Source organism: Sinocyclocheilus grahami, unplaced genomic scaffold, assembly GCF_001515645.1.
Source record: "Sinocyclocheilus grahami isolate Dianchi unplaced genomic scaffold, SAMN03320097.WGS_v1.1 scaffold154.1, whole genome shotgun sequence".
NCBI lineage: Eukaryota > Metazoa > Chordata > Actinopteri > Cypriniformes > Cyprinidae > Sinocyclocheilus > Sinocyclocheilus grahami.
In genome coordinates, this window is record NW_015505333.1 from 558,392 (window position 1) to 565,962 (window position 7,571).

Below are 7,571 nucleotides of genomic sequence, written 5' to 3' on the forward strand. Positions count from 1 at the left end.
AGGGCTCATCATAGTGCTTCGAGTGCCAGAAAGGAAACAGGTTACCAACTAGTGCCTTCCCAGAGACCCATCGCCTAACAGTGTATAGAAGGTAGCCATGGCTTCCACAAAGACCTTAATCGTGGATGGGATTAGGGTGGACATTATTGGGGGGTAAATTATTTATTGGAAATGTTAACCTCTCACCCCCTCATTTGTTTCTCCACTAGAAGTATGTAATGTCTGCAAAATACAATCCAGATTTGTCAGGGTATGCTCAAAGAATGCCTGTAGAAACCTAGTAAAAACAAAACTAGACTGAAATAAGCAAATTATTAATCTAATCATTATTGCAACTTTTGCAATATTTACAATATACAATAGGGTGGCCCTAATTGGGGGGGTAAAATTATTTATTGGAAATGTTAACCTCTCACCCCCTCATTTGTTTCTCCACTAGAAGTATGTAATGTATGCAAAATACAATCCAGATTTGTCAGGGTATGCTCAAAGAATGTATCTTTTTATCAACAGGTACTTCAAGATTTGATTGGTAATATTACTGAAGGATTTTTTCACTGATAAAGTTTTGACTGTTTCTCATATCAGATGACTCTCTATCCATTAGGCCACAACTGGCCCTAACTGTGGGTTCGAGTCTCAGTACCGGCAGGAATTGTAGGTCCGTACCGGCAACGACTGAGGTCTTTGAGCAAGGCAGGTGTTCTAGGTGTTTGTGTGTGTGTGTGTGTGTTTGTTTGTCACTACTCATCGGTGTGTGTGTGTGTGTGTGCACTTGGATGGGTTAAATGCAGAGCACAAATTCAGAGTATGGGACAGCATACCTGGCAGCATGTCAAGACAATGGCTGAACACTTCTTCATTATTCTTGATCTCCATCAGATCTTTTTATCAACAGGTACTTCAAGATTTGATTGGTAATATTACTGAAGGATTTTTTCACTGATAAAGTTTTGACTGTTTCTCATATCAGATGACTCTCTATCCATTAGGCCACAACTGGCCCTAACTGTGGGTTCGAGTCTCAGTACCGGCAGGAATTGTAGGTCCGTACCGGCAACGACTGAGGTCTTTGAGCAAGGCAGGTGTTCTAGGTGTTTGTGTGTGTGTGTGTGTGTGTTTGTTTGTCACTACTCATCGGTGTGTGTGTGTGTGTGCACTTGGATGGGTTAAATGCAGAGCACAAATTCAGAGTATGGGACAGCATACCTGGCAGCATGTCAAGACAATGGCTGAACACTTCTTCATTATTCTTGATCTCCATCAGGACTTCCTAAATGAAGATCCTGGTACCTGGGCAAACAATGCAAATGCAAGAAAGAGTTGTTGTGCTTATCCAAGAGTACAACGGACTCCTCTCAAAGACTGAAGAACAAACACAGTTCATTATGCATATTGTCAGAAAGCACAGAAATCTGTTTCCAGGTCCCCGTAAGAGTACTGTGGTTTAAGGACTTCTCGGATCATCATAAATTGTTTTTTTTTCATAAGTTTTGTTCCAAGTTCACTTTCTTCACCAGTACAATAATTTCACATTTTTTCACTTTACATGTACATCTACATTGTCATTTAGCAGACGCTTTTATCCAAATCGACTTACAAATGAGGACAATGGAAGCAATCAAAATCAATAAAAGAGCAATGTGCTATAACAATATAGAACAAGTGCTATAACAAGTGTCAATTAGCTTAACGCAGTACATGTAGCAAGGGTTTTTGAAATAATATAATAAAAAGAAAACAGATAGAATAGTGTTACGTCTAATGACGTATTAATTTTTGTCTCTATTATTGATACAAAGAGTGTTGTTGGTGTTTGTATTTTTGCTCTCTTTCTCTCCCTTTCTCTCTCTACCTGTGTGTCTGTGCTTGATAGGCTAATGATGATCAGCTGCGCTCATCCACCTGAATGCGCTGTCCACAACCTGATTGGTGCGTGTTTGCTGGCTTCTAGTTCAAAATAGCAGAGAGAGCGTGGAGGAAGGAGAGAGACATTGTGGCGTTTGAGGTTGTTCCGCTCTCCAAGCCCATGAGCGCTTATTGCGCTTGTTGTGTTCTTTGTTGGGTTGTCACAATGGTTCCTGAGTTGATATGTAGGGATTTCTTAATACCACAAACCACAGGACTGTGATATGCCACTGAATCGACTCATCATGAGGCTTCGGATTAATCTAATCAAGAGATACCACAGAGATATTTTGTATGAGGACTACAACATATAGAAACCACGATGTCTTGTGACCACCAATGAATGTAACTATTATATCTAAACAGGAAAAGGACAGCAATTTAATCACGCCCTTGGGCCTGCAAGCACGGGATATACAGCGTGACCCACATGACCCATTGAACATCTGCTTCCTGCCCTTTCTGAAACCCTTACATTTCTTTTGTCACAGACGTACACAGACAATTCATAAGACAATCAGTGAAAAATCATTGAAAGTATCGGAGCAATATATTCACAAATAATATGTTTATGTCTGATGATGTGTGATGTGTTTCCTGTAATCGGTGCAAGTTTAACCAATGTGTATAAACACCTTTTAGTAATTAAGATTATTAATGTGGATGCAAACTATCCGATATTGAGTTTGAATGAAAGCTTGTTTTATTCGCCGACCATTGGTGTTAGTGAAAATTTTATATTCTGTATCATTTTCCGGTGATGATATGTTTATAAGAAGTTATTAAAACCTGCAGAAGTATGCCCCACAGGAGCATGTGACTTGTGCATGAAAAAAAAGGAACCACACAGGGCGTGGCTAAGCCCCGCACCCACCATCTGATTGGACAACTACCTGTGGACTGGACAAAAGTCAGCCTGCTTAAAAATAGACACCAAGCCCTTACGCTCTCGCTCTCTCTCTCTCTCTCTCTCGAAAGAACTGTGGCTTTCCGCCTTGGTGAGAGCGACAAAAGACGCTCCCATGCCGTAACATCCCACAGCGAGACTCCAGAACTCAAACACTTCAGTTGACACTTTGTGATCTTCAAAGAACTTAAAGCCTTGCAAACAGAGACTTTTCAGCAGAACTGCTCAAGCCTCTACGTCATCAAGAAAGCAACCAATCCAACGAGGGCTTCCCCAAAAGGACGTCATCCAAACGTCATTCCGGCGCCAGATCAACAGCCAATCAGCCACAGAATCCCCTCCAGTAGCCACGAGGAACAACTCAGCTTTCAGCAAACGCAAGAACAAACAAAATCTTCTATCTGCTGAAGTTACGCTGGTGAATTGAGTTAAGCAGTAAAGATAAGAAAATATCTGCTTTGTGAATTCTCTCAGGCTGAATTTAAAGCACTCGTGGAAACGAGTGTTAGAACCAAGAAAACTTCATGCAACTCTGTTAACTAATTTCCTTGAATCTTTGTGTGTATGTGTGTGTGTATGTGCATGTTGTAGCTTAGTTTTAATGTAATCTAGAATAGCCAATAAAATTCATGTTTCATTTATAAAGAATCATTGTCTGGTGTCGTATAATTTTAAAGTCAAACCCTTGCCAAAGATCACGTTACCTCTCTTACTGTGGAGCGGAGCTGTTGTACAGCCGCACAAGCATTATGTCAATACGATTATAAAAAGAAAAGACTCGCGCCGTCAGCTCTCGGAGATAAGGGGCTGATTGTGCTTCTCCCCGCTGAAAGCTCCGCTCCCGCCGGGCACGCTGCAAGGAGTGTGTCCGTGCTTGCGAGCTTGCGGTTCGGTCCCGCTATTGCCGAGGCACGGCGGCGGTTCAGGGATCGCACATGGATCTAGCGGATGGGTTGGAGACGGCTCACCCTTTCTCTGCCTGCACTCCCTAGATCCAGCGCTCTCTCTCGAGGCTCGGAAGCTGTGGTTTCTTCCTCCTCTCAGCGATAGCTAGCTGCTGCGGCTATTTTTCTCCAAGGAGACTGATATTGTTTGTGTGACCAAGTGGCTCGCGTGCTGCCGAGGCAACGCGTGTATTACATAATTTTCAGTTTTTGATGTGAATCTTACCACACCAGACCGTGTTTACTCGTTTGGTGGTTTGGCTGCATTTAATTCTGAATAATTAAATTAAGTATTTATCTGAGCATGAGAAGTTAGATATATCATTTTCGATTTTTGAAATTAATTTTATCACACCAGACAGTGTTTACTCGTCTGGTGGTTTGGCTGCATTTAATTCTGAGGAATAAAATGAAGTATTTATCGAACTATGAGAAGTTAGATATATCATTTTTGATATGAAGCTTATCACACCAGACAGTGTTTACTCGTCTGGTTGTTTATTTACATTTGATTCTGAGGAATAAAATGAAGAATTTATCGAACTATAAGAAGTTAGATATACAGGGCTCTTGGGATAAATATTTCTCGAGTGAGAGCACGTGTTCACCTCTCTTCCTCTGAGGAGGTTGAGGCGGTCAGCAGGGGCTGCTGGGCAGGAGCAGTCCCAACCTACCGTGTTCCAGCTCCTCATTCTGGGGGCGTCACTTCTCGTACTCAGCAGAGTCTAGAGTCACAGTGGCGCTCCCAGGCCGAAGGCTTATAGCGGAAGGCGGTTCTGCGGACCGTCATTCTCGCTGGATAGTCTCTGTCTGAAACATCCTGACGCCAAAGGCCTATAGGACTTCTGAGGGCCAGCTCCCTCTGGGGAAGAGCGGTGTACACCGCATTACACGGTGCCCGTCTCTCCTCAGTGCCCTCAGGAGATCGTTCTGCCAACCCTGCCAGTGTTCCAGGGCGTAGCGGTCTCCGGCGAATGCTTCTCTCAGTTACTGCCCGGAAACGTAGCGGTGCTGAGAGGCTCACAACCTCCACGGAGGGCTCTAGAGCAGCTAGTACGGCCGTCCCCTGCCGGTTCGCCGCTTCAGGGCACCGAGCTAGCCGCTCTGATTACACCAGGGTCAGCAAACTTTGGCTGTGCATATTGTGTCATCAGCCTGGAACTAAAGTTCAATTCAGTTCGGTTACTTCCTATAAACAGGCTCAAAGAACAATTTGTTCAGAAATCGAACATCAAATTTGAAGCAAAAGCAATAATTAAAGCATATGTCGTTAAGGAGTGGCAACAAAAATGGGATACGGGAAATTCAGGATGTCATCTTTATAAAATACAGCGAGAAGTAGGAGTAGTGAGGATATCAAGATTGTATCAAGTTTAAGGGTTGGTCTCATGTTGAATAAAACTTTAAAATGAATAAATAAACATCCAACAGGATTATGTGAGCAGTGTTGCACACTTGAAATACGAGACTATAGACAAGCGTAATAAAATGAAGATCAGGTTCATCTTTAATAAACAACACAAGTGAAGACAAAACGGAGCACAAACATGGCACATCTCTCTTTCTTGCTCACCGCAGAATGTTCAGGACCCCAAAACTTTTTCTAGCTGCCCCACTTGCGCCTGACAGTGCTATGTGTCTTTCACAATGCCCTTGAATCAAAAGAAATGAATAGTTGTACATAAAATAACAGTAAATAAAACAATAATAAAACAAAACCTGACATAAACCTGTTCCCAACCTGATAAAAAAAAACTTTGGTCCACACTCCAACACTGAAAGTGCACCTTAACACTGGTGCAACCCACCATGAAACAGAAGAAGAAGAATCAAACATCACTATTCAAGAATCAGCTACAGGAAAAAGGTATAGTAGAGTATAATGTTAAAAATATAGTAGCATATGGAAATAGTGACCAAGGACAAAGATATTTGTTTAATTTTCTAAGGAGGACTGGACTGGAAGGACAAATTTAATTAAGATATAGTAAGTTAACCCTATGCAACACTATGGATGCCAACTGCCGTAAAACTCCAACGAAGAAGAAGACAAACATCACTATTGTGATGTACATTTGTGTTAGGGACTGTTGACTGTGGAATTGTTACACTGGAGAAATGGTGAGTGGTTTCTTTAATTGCTATTCACATATGCTAATATGATATTATAATACCAATATGCACTGTGGCCTGGCCCCATGTTAGCAAATTAGTCAGGTACATGTGTTAGCCAAGTACATGTGAACCAGCCATCTTGCCAGCTGAGATTAGCTAAGTTAATTAGTTAATTAGTTAAGCCAGGAACACACTCCACAACTGTAAGGCTGGTTATGAATGTAATTTGATACTTAAAACTGTATGAGCACACAGCAAGTGTGCTGTGTGGTTACACTTTTAGCTCACTGTGACACACACATTGTGACCACACCATGAGAATCATGTGAGCTCATGGTGACATCATTGTGAGATCAAATTGTTGACTGGGAAGGTTCTCGGTCATACACTTTCCACCGCCATGCGAGAAAAATCTCCTCTATCGGGTTTAGAAAGGGAGAGCATGCAGGCAGAAAGATGTTAGAAAACCTCGGGTTATTGGTAAACCAGTCACGAACCAGAGCAGCGCGATGGAAGCTGACATTATCCCAAACAACAATGTAACGAGGCTGCTCTGGCTGTGCTGGTTCCCTGAGGTCCAGCTGCAACATATGCTATCTCAGACTGTCAAGGAAAGCAAGGAGGAGCATAGTGTTATAGGGTCCTAGAATGGCATGACGGTGGAGTACCCCTCGTTGGCTGATGGCTGCACACATAGTGGCATCCACTCCGCGCTGACCAGGGACATTTACAATAGCCTGAATGCCAATTATGTTCCTCCCCCTTCTCCTTCTTTTGGTCAGGTTGAAACCAGCCTCATCCACCAAGATAATTTCATGGGGAACAGGCCGGCCTTCAATCTCAAAGATTCTCTGCAAAACACATGAAACACAGTAGAGTAAATCACTGCCCTGAAGCACAGTTCAAGAGGGCACAAATGGCAGCATAAACTGCTATACTGTGATGGTACACAATACTTCATACGATATCAAAACTCATACCTGAACATATTCCACTCGTTGGTCTTTCACTCTGTCAGAGTTTCGTTCGAAAGGGACGCAGTATGCCTGTTTCATCCGGAACCGGTGATTTCATAGAATATGATCAATTGTGGTGAGGCTGATGGCATTTATCCCTCGAAAATGATGATTATCCTCAATCACTCTCCTTTGAATCTCTCGCAGGCGGATTACATTATTGGCAATGACCATGTTTACAAGCTCCCTCTCTTGCTCCTCCGACAAAAGCCTTAGCCTGCCTCCACCAGGTGGTCGTCTCTGTGTCCTACAAAAATAGAAGCACTCATTACTGTAACTGTCACACATCCTTTTTACGGGAAAAAATGAAACCATACTGAAGCTCTATCTGTATGTGAGGCAATTTGATGCATTTCTTTATTACAGTAGCATAGTGCAACAGTGTATGCACTCCAAAGTTACTGTAAGTACACCTACCTGTTTTCCTCCCTGAAGGTTCAGATGATGGAGGCGACGGTGAAGCGAAAGTGGCTCAAATTTCATCTGAGATTGCTTGTCTCCTTGCCCTTCTTCTCCCTCCTCCTCCTCCTCCTCCTTCACCACATCCTCCTCCTCTCTCTTCTCCTTCACCACGTCCTCTTCCTCCTCCTTCATCACGTCCGCTTCCTCTCCCTCCTCCTTCACCACGTCCTCTTCCTCTCCCTCCTCCTTCACTACGTCTTCCTCCTCTCCCTCTTCCTT

The 7,571-nt window shown here is 42.9% G+C and overlaps 1 pseudogene; it reads left to right on the forward strand.

Annotated features, from left to right (window-relative positions):
• Nucleotides 1-6,274: 6,274 nt before the first annotated feature.
• Nucleotides 6,275-7,571, forward strand: part of LOC107592568 (vitellogenin-like) — a 15,811-nt pseudogene continuing 14,514 nt past the window's right edge.